A 12,695-nucleotide genomic window follows, 5' to 3' on the forward strand; every position below is an offset into this window, starting at 1 on the left:
CTCATTGAATTGAACACCTGGGGTTGAACAGCTCACTCATTGAACCTATAAAGATTTGTTCATTCTCAAATTCCTTCAATAGTTTAATTTTCTTTGCACAATAATCCCCATCTAAAATATTGACAAACAAAACATTTGAATCTTTATATTTTTAAGATACCCCATTTGTGCCATTACGAAATGATAAACTTCTCTTAATGCTCTTGTTTGACCACCTCCTGAGCCACATATCATTTTGAGATTATAGTAAATTGTTTTTTCATTGTTCAATTGATAACCATCAAAGTTTTCAGTCCATTCAAGGATATTCATTTTTTTCTTTACATCCTCTAACTTACTAGTTTTTAAATTAATTCGCTTATTTGTTTTATTTACCTTTGTTTTAGTTATTTTTTCAATAAGACTTATTTGATATTTTTCACATTCATTATGTTTTCCATTTATATACCAAGACTGAGATTTTCTCCACTCTTTAGTTTGATTAATACTTGGTTTAACCATTTATATATTGTGAAAAACGTGGCGGTAGCCCTTAAAAACCCTAACCCATCTTCCCATCGTTAAAACATAATCTATTTTATACACTCTATCATACAATATCCATATGGAACACAATCTATTCCATTATCTAAAATAAATCTCTTATCATCAAAGGCTCCTAATGCCTTTTTATTTACTTCTTCACTATATATGTTATGTTTATAACTTCTTATTGTATTCATTTTCCTATATTCTTCTTTCTTATTCATCAAACAATTATAATAATTTCTAAAAGTTATTGATTTCTTTATTACATATTTCTTTATTCCCTTTAACCTCTTATCAATCTGTTCACCATACTTATAAGCATATGCCTTTGCTCTCAATCCAATAAACTCACTCATTACTTTTCCACCCAACTCATCCTTAAACTTACCAATAACCTTTTCATTCTTTTTGGAAAATAACTCACTCTTCTTGCTGAAATTACTTGTATCATATACTCCAATATTTTTCTTCATATCTTCATAAACATCATCAGTTTTTATATCTAGGATAAAACTATCAGTATCCATATACAACAATGAAACATTTTCACCATACTCTTTCTTTAAGTCATTATACAAATAATCATACATCAATATCTTTGATAAATCAAGAACTGCTGTTCCAATATAAATTGGTTTATCCATTACAATACTTTCCTTTTTCATATGAATTGCAGAAAAGTTCTCTGAAAAACCTCTTCTCTCTCAAAACTTGGTTTATTTATCAATCTCGAAGCTTCTTTCCAAGATGTTGCGAATCTAATGTTTTGCCTGTTTCTAACATTTTCCATAGTCTTTCCAAATACAGCATTATTCATTAATTTATAAAAGTCCCCTTCAAATTTTACTTTTGTATTTGCTCTCATATCTGTATTGAATTGAATATACTTTTTCACCCAAGGACTTTGTTTAAATTTTAAAACTCTATGAATTTTAGCTACTCTCAATCCTTCTCTCAAAAACTGTTTTAAGCTTCTCTGATGCAAAACATATCCCTCTTTATCATAGAATGTTGTTAATAACTTTTCTGTTGATTTACCTTTAATATTAAAACTTTTATGATAATCACTTAACCATTCTTTCTTTGGAGTTTCTTTCTCACATGCAAAAGGAAGATCTTTATGCTTATTATGAAGATCACTCGGGTACCTCAAATCAACTTCAAAATAATAACCTTCTTCTTCGTCATTCAATTCCTCTTGAGAAGAAATAACAATATTCATCAAACCTTTTTCATAATTCTTTTCTTCCACCCACTCTAATTTACCATAAGGTAGAGATTGAGACATTGCCCATCCATACAAATTATTAGCATCAAAATACATCAAATAATTACTATCTTTTTCACTATCATAATTTGGGAGATATTTATTATTTGCTTTAGCATATCTTTTGAACATACTTGTGATATTCCACCTCTCTTGGACTTCTCAATCATCAAAAGCATATCCACATCACTGATTAAATCTATATCTTGTTTTGTCATTTTCAACATTGCACTCCAAGCTAAACCAGGAGCTGTGAAATAGTGGGCAGGATCTAATCCATAACAATTTTTATTATGACAGAGTGATCTAAAAGCTTCAAACACATCAGCTAACAATAAAACATCTGTTTTTAGATATAAATCGTGATATTCTCCAAGGTTCTTTATCTTAAATATTTTCCATATTTCTTGTGCGTGTTTATATTCCTTATCACTTATCTCTTCTTCATAAAGGTTATTATAGAAACTTTCTTTTGAAGGAAGTTGTGTTTCTTTAAATCTCATAAATGAATCCATATAATCATAAGGATAAATTCCCTTACTTGTAAGAATTTTCTCTTTACTTTGAATTTCATTCCTTGTTTGAATTTCCTCTCTCGTAAGAATTCCTTCTTTAATCAGAATTTCATCTTTAATCTGAATTTCCTCTTTAGTGAGAATTTCCTCTTTTGGAAAGAATGAATTAAGATTTGGAAAAGAGTCTGTGGAGCTTAGATTTGATGCGAGGTAGGCTAGTGGTGTTCCCATAAACTTGTAAGAATCTAAAAACCTAATACGAGTTAAAGGTTTTGTGAATATCATTTTTGAAAATGAAATATACTTTTGACTTGTGTTTGTTATAGCAGAAATATTCCCTGGTGTTTTTGAAAGTTCATTTATAAATAGATGTGTATCATAGTTGGCGCTGTTGTGAAGAAAGACTGGAATAAAAGAAGGTAATTTATAATTAAGATTACAACAGGAATGAGCGGGACCTCTATATTTACCAGTAAGATGACAATGGTCTCTAACTTTAGACTCCTTAATTTTCCCCTCACAAATATGACAGATATTGTTCATTCTAAATTCTAATTTTTCTTCTTTGGTTAATTTCATCGGTTCATTTGTTTCTTTCATTAATTTAGTGAGTCTTATACAATCCTTTTCTAATCGTTTTACAAACTCTTGTGAAGCATTTTTTCCACGATAATGTTCAAGTTTGTTATACTTTTCTCCAACAGATGATTTGATATAATAACAAAAACCACAAGGAATATGTTTTTGATATTTATTTGTATATGGTTCTTTTGGATTAGGAGAAGCAGTATTTATCTTTTTAAGGATACATTCAAAATCAGCGTATATCACAAATGGGTGCATGATAGATTTATTATAATCTTCAAAATAAATCTTTTCACCAGGTTTAGGCATTGTAATTACAGCTGATTTATGATTACTACAATATTTTGAATGTTGTTCTAATCGTTCTTTTGTATGAAATGAATTAAGACATCGCTTACAAGGATATATTTTGTTTGCTGTTCTGAATACCTGAGAAGAGATTAATCTTGATAAATTATTGATGTATGTGTAATGTGAATTCTTTCCAACACTAAAATATAAAAGGTCAATGTGTGTTTCTTCATTTTTATAGTTGTTTGAAATTTTTAATATTTGAATTTTGTTTGTATCCGTTAATCCATATACATTAATAGAAAGATTATTCTTTTTCTCAAATTTAGGAATATCTGTTAATGGCATTGGGAATTTAAAATCTTTAATGTCCAAGGTATTCTCATATTTCATATATTGTTTTACTCTTTCTGAATTACATTTTGGTGGATGTAAGTGAGCAAGAACAGACCAGAGAAAACATTTATTATCATTGTTCTTAATATTAACAACTGCCTTCTTTAGTTTTATTTCTTTTGGTAATTCAATATAAGAAGAAGCTTTAAGAGGGTTTGATTTTAGAATGTGTATATCTAAAAAGATGATTTTTTTAATATTGAATCCACTTCCTACCACTGTATTATCAACATCCTCCTCTTGTCTTGATAGTTCTTCATAAACCCCACTATTCAAAAAATCTTGAAATGATGTTATAAAATGAAGATCTGTTCTCATATAAGGAGTTTGTTCTTCATCTTGTCTTTTCATATTCATTTTCACTCCCATATAAAACTTTAAAGTTTTTATTTCTTTTAATGTCTTTTTAATAAATTTTTCAACATCGGGTTTCACTATTTCAATTGATTCAGCTATTGATGATGGACTGGGTTCTCCAAATTGAAAAATCCTTATTTTTATATGCCCTTTAAATGCCTCATCAGTGTTTTTAATATAATAGTCTCCCTTTACTTTAAACTCATTTTTCTTGTGTTTTTGTGATTGAAGATGTTGATTATAACTACTCTTCAAAACATCCTTTGAACAGATATCACAATGTTTTCTTTCCAACTCAAGAGGAGATATTTGATGAAATAGATTAAATGTGTGTTTGTTGGTTCGGAGGTGTTTTCTATAATGTTTATATTCGTGATTACAAACATCGCAGTACGTTGTATTCACCATATTTATAGAATAAAACTTTGCTTAAACTAAAATTTTCTTGATGAAAATTTCGTTTAATTTATAGGTGAATCTGTGCTTAAAAACATTTTATCCTCCAACTTTTTCACTTAATAAATACAATGTTTCAAGACACAAAAGACAAGTTTCAATCAATCTCTTCATCTGTTAAAGATACTGAGAAATATGTCAAGGATGTAAAATTGAACAAAGATAAATATAACAACTATTGGATAAAAACTATTATGGTAAATAATATGAGTTCTTCAATTTCCTTCAGTGGAAGGGCTTTTAGTATACCTGGTAGAACATCAATTAAAGTATCTCTAACAAAAGTTTCTCCTCTCCTTCTAGTAATATATTCAAAACTAGAAAAAGCAATGAAACAAGAAAAAGTATCAAAGAACAAAAACCTTATGGATGAAGCTTTAGAAAGAAAAGATAAGACCATCTGTAATATGCAAGGAGAAATTTGTATTTTTTTCAACAACCCTAAAGATGTAAATCTTGATGAAATAAAGGATGTTAATATATCAGGTGAAATGACATTTCGTTCAATAGTAGTTAACGATAATTTTAAAATTACCTTTAATATAAAAAATGTTGTCGTTGAATCTGATAATGAAAAAAAGTATATCGATATCGATGGTAATATACAACTGAAAGTATAGATGAATTTCAGTTTAAGTAAAGTTTTACTTTATAAATATGCTAGACTTTCCTGATTCTCCATATGACAAATTTGAGAATTGTCCTGCGTGTGAAAGACAGGGATTAAACACAGAGTCAAAAGCCTATAAACAATGTATATTCTGTGATTATCTTCTAATTAATGATAATAAAAAATATAAAAAGGAAAATAATTCTTTTAGATTTACACCAAAAATGAATTACTTTACAAGATTGATTAGAGAAATGAATGTAAAGTATGAGGATGATAACACACCTTTCCTTACAAGGGAAGAAACTGAACGATATAAGAGAAATGTTCAAAGGATTGTTGTTGTATATTATTCATGGATGTAATTTTCAGGATAATATCAACACAAGATATTGTATAAGTAAAATAATGGATTATCTTGAAATTAAACCTGAACTTAGGATAAAATATAGAGTTTCTAAAAAAGCCAATAATAAATTAAATAACCTGTTTTTCAAATATATAAATGAATGATTTTTTACCTATTTGGGAAAATAAGATAAAATTTAACAACCATAAAAATCTCCCAAATTCATTAAGATGTCTCATAGTTGGTTCAAGTGGATGTGGAAAAACCTGCTTACTTTTAAAAATGCTCCTCACTCCCAACTTTTTAGATTATGATAATTTAATAATTTTCACAAAGTCGAGTTTTCAACCAGAGTATCAACTACTCTCACAAGGTTTTAATGCTGGTCTTCAAAAAGAAGATATAATAGGTTTATTTAAACGTCAAAAAAACCTAAATGATTATAACATTGAAGATATAATTCAACTATTTTGTGATACACAGAGATGTAAAAAGAAATCAAATCTTATAACTTGTATTCTTAGTGATAATACGGATGATATACCGTCTCCCCAAGATTTGGATAAATCAAAAAGAACCTCGTTATCTTTGATGATTGTGTTAATGAGAGAAACCAAACGGTAATGGACAGCTACTACACAAGAGGGAGACATTCTTCTTGTAATTGTATTTATCTTAGTCAATCGTACTTTCAACTTCCTCGTCGTTCCATCAGAAACAATGCTAATACTTTTATTTTATTCAAGTTAAATTCAATAGATATCAATAATTTTTGGAGAGATAATTGTTCTACATTATGTAGTAAAAAGAAATTTGAGGATTATATGAAGCACACGACTGAAAAATATAAATATATTGTTGTGAAACAAGATGAGATATTAAGGGATATATTTTTTGTTTTATAAACAATTACATATATAAATGACAACTATTATTATAAATCTTGTGGGTAAATCTGCTTCTGGAAAAAACTTTCATAAATCAAGGTTCTTGTGTAGTACAAATGAGAATATTGTAAATTTACTTAAAAACACCCCGTGATACGCATTGTATCAACAACAACTAGAGCAATAAGACCTGGAGAAGTAAAAGGTGAAGATTATCACTATATTTCAGTGGAGGAACATATGCGATTGAGGAATGAAGGACAAATATTTGAGGAGGTTTCTCTTGGTACAACAAAATATTCACATTGTAAGAGTGAGTTAAAGAAACTAAAATCTGGTGGTGTTGGGATATTAGAAACTAATCCAGAAGGAACGAGACAAATTATTAAATATCTGAGCGGAGTGAAGATTTTATCATTCGGTTTTGATGTTGATGAAGAAACTCAACACAAACGTATGAAAAGCAGAGATGCAAGGATTAGTGAAGAAGAAATTACAACTCGCATTAATGTTAATAAAGAATTTGATGAAATATTTAAAGAAAAGGATTTATTTGAACACATCTACTTGAATGATGAAGAAAAAAAAAATTTCCCTGTTGATCTTTACAATTCATTAAATGATATTTTACAATAAATAAATGGATACAAAAGAAAGAGCAAGAAGATTTAAGGAACATCAAGAGTTGGTTTCAAAAGTTGTAAAACAACAGGAAGACATAAAGAAGAAACGCAGACAGAAACTAACGGGCGAAGAAGCATTTGAAAAAAAACAAGAGAAATTTTTTAAACCACTTTTAAAAACTTCCCAAGAAAAAATGAAAGATGTTTCCACAGTTCCCACAGTAGAATATACTCCTAGAAAGCTTCAAATGTTAAAAGATTTCAGTCAAATGACGGAGGAAGAATTAGAGCATTTAGGAGAATTAGAATATGATGATGAAGGTTTATTTCAACAACTGGAAGAGATTAATCAACCCCTGATTATATTGTGAATGCTGTTCAAAACAATGAATATTCAGCGGATTCAAAAACCAAAGCAGGACTCATTCCAACAGAACAACCAGCAATATTTCATCTTGTTCAAGAAAAGGTATTGATATTTAATGATGAATTAAGGTTCTTAAGTTCTGCTCAACCCCTGTTAAACTAACTCCGAGATTAATGTTTCTTCTCACAAAAGATGGAAGACAAGGTTCAACTGTGAGGGATGAATCAAAGTATATTGATAAACCATTGGATATGGAAAATAATGATGATAGAGTATATATTGATTTGCTGAACACTCTAAATTATAAGGTTATTCTTTCTGGTAAAAGTAGGAAGAATGAGAAGGAGAAACACATTATTCAGGCTTTAAGTATCCTTGGTTCAGGTATTAGTTTTCTTCCAAATGACCCATCGCAATTAGTTAATAGACTGTTATTGTTGTTCGGCAGTAAGAAGGCTGGAAATAACAATTGTTTTAATGAAGCATCAGCCATTTTAGACCAGTTGATGAACATGAAAATAATTAATAAATCTCAATATAAAGACATTTTAACTCATATTAAATAAGATGAGAAGCACAATCCTGAGTTTTAATTTCACAACAAGCGACCACACATCTTCATTCCCATACCCACTACAACTTGACACAACAAAAGAATATGAGGCATCTTTATTGTCCATGGAGACTTATAATACCTTATTTAATATAACCGAGAAAAATGACAAGTTTAGTTATAATCCGGGAAGTGGATACAAAACGATAACAGTCTCACCCGGAGCATACGAGATTTCTCAAATATCTTCCGAAATTGCTCGTCTTATGAAAGAACAGGGTGATGAACCAAAAAATATTGTTATAAACATTCAAAAACATACTTCAAAATCAACGATTAAAGTTAAAAATAACTACAAGGTTGATTTCACAATTGATAATTCATTTAGAGAGTTATTAGGTTTCTCCTCAAAAAAGATTGAAACTAATGGGACGTTTTACAGTGATAATGTCATTCAAATATCCTCAGGAATAAATTCGGTGTTAATTCACTGTGATTTGATTGATGGTGCTTATAATGATGGATTAAAAACAAATACAATATTTTCATTCAGCGCATACTCAACCCCAATTGGTTATAAATTCAATATGGAGCCTAAAAATTTGGTTTATCTACCTGTGTCAGGAAAAACCATACACAGAGTAAATTTTAGGATAACCGACCAAGATAATCGTGGTGATTTCTTTTAATGGAGAAGTTATATCCATCAGAATTCACCTACGTGAAGTTTTTCAATAAATAAATACGATGGTTATTGTGAGGAAGCACGAGTTGGGAAAATATAAAATAATTACAGGGGATGGGATGTTCCTTTCCCCGTACTACAAGGGTGAAGGTATGTATCTTGGTAGAGGATACTATAAACCTAAGAGACAAAGGGGTGTTGGACATCAATTTAGAGGAGATGGGATAATTGATACTCTCATGGGTATTGGTTCAACTATTCTTAAACATAAAGACCTAATTGGTTCAACTGCTTCTGCTGTGGGAAATGTAGCAGGTGCTGTAAAGAGTATAAAAGATGCTCAGAAAGAATCTCATAAATTACAAGCAATAAAAGAAATTAAGAAAGGTAAAACTCAGTTGTCCCCTCAAGAACGACAGAAAATAATTCAAATACTTGGATCAGGGTTTCAAAAGTTTTAACATCTTTTTTCCTAAATAAATACAAGTATGGAAGCAATTGATAGTATCTATGATTTGGATGATACTATTATTATCTCAAACTCCACTAAAAAAGAAGATTACTTCAAGGTAAATGCAATAACTGGAACAGACTGGAATACAAATGGTACAAAAAGTTTTGAAATAAATAATCAACAAACCTATTTGAATCTCTCCGAAAGTTTCTTGTTGTGTAAATTTAAATTCACTAAGGCTGGGAATAACACAAACGCTACACTTGTAAATGATTTCTTCTGGAAAATGTTTGATAGTGTGCGATTGTATATTGGAACACAAGAAGTTGAAGCGGTTGATTATGTCTCTGCTGTATCTGAAATGATGAAATTTACACTCTATACATTCAGTGATAGAATGGGAAAGGGGTCTGTCGAAGGTTTTATTCCTGATATGTCAACGGGAACAAACACAGACCCTGGATATATTCAAAGGAAAGGAATGTATAATGATGATACAAAAGCAGAAAATAGTTTTACTGTGGCAGTTCCTCTTAAAGGTATATTTGGATTTTGTGATTATGATAAAGTTCTGTATGGTCTTAAAATTAGATTTCAACTACAAAGGAATGATAATGAAAATAGATTGCTTTTTGGTGTTGGTAATGCTTTTGGTGATCAGAATAAATTTGTAATTGAGGAGATGAGTTGGTATATCAGTGAATATACTCCTAATCTTAAAACAGAAGAGATGTTGAATCGAAGACTTAACTCAAAAAAACCACTCAGTGTATCATACCTCAAAAGAAGATGTCAACACGTTAAACTCAATCAAACTACTTACACGTGGAATTTGGGTGTTCTGGAAGGAAAGCCACGATATCTGTGGATGATTTTTAAAAAGCCAGATGGTGATACTGCGACTGATAAGAATAATGCATTGAGTGATAATGCTAAGGTGAAACAACTTTGCGTTTCTCTAGATGGAACATTTTATCCACGAGATATATTGGAAATTAATTGGGAAGAAAATGATTTTGCTGAAGCATACAAGTCTTACCAAAAGGTGTGTGAAAGTAATGGAAATAAAGAACCTATTTTGGATATGACAGCATTTAAAAGTTTGTATACAATCTATACGTTTGACCTGAGCGCTCAAAAAGAAACTATAAAGTCTAATCGAGTGGATACTTCCCTATACATTGAAAGAGGAGAGAGTGAAGAAGTTGATACATATTGTTTGCTTTTGGAAGAAACAGAATTGCAGATTAATACAGATAATGGTGTGATGATTAGTCTCACATAATTTTTTGTTAAATAAATGAGTGGCAAAGTACCAACTGGGGTATATGTTAATCAAATCAATCTTCATAAACTATCATCTTGTGTTCAAAATCAAAAGCCTTGTACGATTAACGTTAATACAATTCAGAGAAAAGGAGCAGTAAGAATTGATGTTTTGCTCACAAGAGAACAGGTTAAAATCTTGAATGACACTGGCTCACTTAAAATTAAAATGACAAAACCAATGTTGAAAAAATATTCAATAAGAGAGACGAGTGGAGGATTTCTCCCATTTCTAATTCCTTTATTTGCTGGTTTAAGTGCGGTTGGAGCATTGACGGGTGGTATTTCAACAGCGGTCAAAACTGCCAACGAAAGGAAGGCTCAACTCCAGGCTCAAAAAGAATTGGAAAGACATAACAAAGAGTTGGAGAAACAAATTAGTGGAAGTGGTGTAATTGTAGATTTTGCTGAAAAACTTGAAGGTCTGCCTGATAAAGCGAGATTGTTAGTTGGAGATATGCTTTCTTCTATAGCACAAGCAGGTGTAAAATTAACGAAAAGAGGTAATGGATTATATCTTTCTAATAAATAAATGAGCATTGATGAGTGGTTGAAAGAATTTGGAAAGAATACAACATCAAATTTACAACTTGCCAAATATTGTAAGAAATTAAAAATTCATAATGTGGTTATTTGTATGAGAGATGAATTAACAAATGTGTCGAAACATACAAAGAATATTATTATGAACTTAGAAGATAATGATGGGAACGGTTCTCATTGGGTTTGTATTTTTAATAGTCAAGACAAATATTATTTTGATAGTTTTGGTCTTCCACCACCTGTTGAAGTCATAAAATTCTTACAGAATGGTGTTTATCAAACATTTCAAGTCCAAGAATTAAATTCCAAGTGTTGTGGTCAATTATGTCTATATGTGTTATTTCAACTCAACAAAAATAAAAAATTTTATGATATTATTTTTAATCTAATATAAATGACTTATGTTGGTAAAGATGGTTCTATCTTTGGTGTATCTCAAGAACTGGATATTGATTTATCAAATTATTACACAAAGGCACAGGCTGAACGACATAAATATAATATAAACAAAAATATTAACATGAAAAATGCTTATAAATTAAAAAATTATCCAAGCCCGACTGACGCAAATGACTTGGTGAGATTAAGCGATTTATCACAATATATATACTTAAATAAAACGGCTGTGTATTCTAAAGATACAGAAGTGTTGATATTATCTCCAGGTCATACAGAATTCACAGTTCGAATTAAAATAAATTTTTATAAAGAAGGGCGTATCGTTTGTATGAGAATAGAACAATGGGGGTATGATATGAATGATTTAGGGTATAATTGGTCATTTAAAATTAACCTCGAAGACCTGGAACAATTAAATCAGTCTCGTAAGGAAGAATATTATCCACTTGGTATCGAGAATGAGTTTTGTGGAGCCACGATTAGGAAACAACAAATAAAAGAATTTAATAAGGGTAAATATAATAATGGTTTTGCCCTTGTTTATCTCATGAAAACAGAAAAAACAGGATTATATATAATAAGTAAGGAAATACAAAATGATTTAACTATGGGAAGATGGGGAGGTGTTTCGTGCCATAATATTATTCTAACATATATTTCTAATACATAAATGACAGCAAGAAGGCTTCAAGAAAATTATCATTTCTGTGTCCAAGCATACCTTCAAGAAAAGGGTATTCGGTATTTTAATAAATATGTTCTACAACATAAGAATGAGGTATTTTCAATAAAAGATTGGCATTATGCTGATGTTGATAAACCGACAACTTTAGATTTAATTAGAATGTTAAATAATGAAAAAATTATAAGGTTAAGAAAAGGTAAGGCTCTTTTAGAAATTCAAAAGAAATTTTATTGGTTTCCTGTTGTAAAAAAATTATTTTGGATACAGGAATAACAAGAAATCCTGATGAATATATGTATAATATTCTATGGGGTGTAAACGATTCAAGTATAGTAAGGGATGAGGAAGGAGTTGAAGAAGAGAGGGAAGAGGAGGAAAAGGAGAAGGAGGAGAGAGAGAAGGAGGAAAGAGAGAATAGAGAGAGGGAGGAAAGAGAGAAGAGAGAGAAGGAGGAAAAGGAGAAGAGAGAGAAGGAGGAAAGAGAGAATAGAGAGAGGGAGGAAAGAGAGAAGAGAGAGAGGGAGGAGAGGGAGAAGAAAGAGAAGGAGGAAAAAGAGAAGAGAGAGAGGGAGGAAAGAGAGAGAATAAATAAATATTATAGTATGGAAACCAGTGAGATTCAAAAAGAATAGAGGTATTACAGAAAATAACTCAACCCACCAAGGAGGAATACAAAGAATTAACAAGTCTATTTGCAATACTTTCAACAAAACTATTAGCATCGTCAAGCTATTCATTTTAATTCAAGTTTTTTCTTAAATAAATGGAGGAGAGAGTGAAGGCATTTCTAAGGATTCTTTATGTTTTAAAAATTAAGAT

At 30.2% G+C, this 12,695-nt stretch overlaps 1 protein-coding gene across 5 annotated transcripts in view; it reads left to right on the forward strand.

Annotated features, from left to right (window-relative positions):
- The window catches only part of LOC147017726 (uncharacterized), a 422,376-nt gene that overhangs the window by 229,004 nt on the left and 180,677 nt on the right, over positions 1-12,695 (forward strand). The gene's annotated exons all lie outside the window — the stretch shown is intronic.

This window comes from Eptatretus burgeri, chromosome 11, assembly GCF_056783735.1.
Source record: "Eptatretus burgeri isolate ZD-2024b chromosome 11, Ebu_testis_v1, whole genome shotgun sequence".
NCBI lineage: Eukaryota > Metazoa > Chordata > Myxini > Myxiniformes > Myxinidae > Eptatretus > Eptatretus burgeri.